The sequence below is a fragment of the Palaemon carinicauda genome, chromosome 6 (assembly GCF_036898095.1).
Source record: "Palaemon carinicauda isolate YSFRI2023 chromosome 6, ASM3689809v2, whole genome shotgun sequence".
Classification (NCBI taxonomy): Eukaryota; Metazoa; Arthropoda; class Malacostraca; order Decapoda; family Palaemonidae; genus Palaemon; species Palaemon carinicauda.
The window spans coordinates 75,727,626-75,728,534 of NC_090730.1; positions in this window are offsets into that span (position 1 = coordinate 75,727,626).

A 909-nucleotide genomic window follows, 5' to 3' on the forward strand; every position below is an offset into this window, starting at 1 on the left:
GAAGGTCACATGATTGCAGACTGTAGGACGCGATTTTGTTCAATTCATAACAGTGCAACTCATTCATATAATCGACACTTCTCGCGTAATCAACAGCAGAATCCTAGAAATACGCAAACAGTTCCCTATGGAAATAAAAAGAAGAATCCTCAGCTTAATAAAAAGAAACAAACGAACGGCAATGCTGTTCAAAATCAAAAACAAACAAATAGTGCTTCAAGTAACTCTGTTCCTGGGCCGTCTAGCCAGAACTCGTAAGGTCAGACGAATTTTCCGAATGTGCAAAGCAAAGCAAATACCACGTAGCTAACTCCATTGGGGGAGAGAATGATGTTGGGTCATTCATTTCAACATCTTTTGTATCAAATAATCCATTTAATAATTTACCAGATCATTGTGAGGCAATAGATTTTCCTATGAAAAACATGGCCGAATCCAATAAATCAGTGCAGGTTCCCATAGATTTGCAACAAATTCACGCAATAATAAGCCAAAATGAGTTACGGCCAACATTATATGCTATAAATTTAGAACACATTATTTTTTTATTCTGGTAGTCCACGTAATATCAGGGATTTGAGGACTCACCACTTATTGTTTTCGAACTTCCCTATAGTGAAGTTCGGAGTAACGCTCTCGGGTATAGGAAATAATGAATTAAATGTGATAGGAGTAACACATGTTCATTACAAAGTCGGTAAGCGCACATTTGCCGATACCTTTATCGTTGTACAAAACATTGATATGTATCCAGCTGTAATTATAGGATACCCATCTATGGGCACTCAAAACATTACCTTAGCCCCTGCCAAACACGGCGTGTATATCAAAGGAAAATTCTATAAGTCTTCTAATACCTTAAAATCCGTTTTGGATAAAAAGGAGACGACAAATAAAACAGTAATGTAC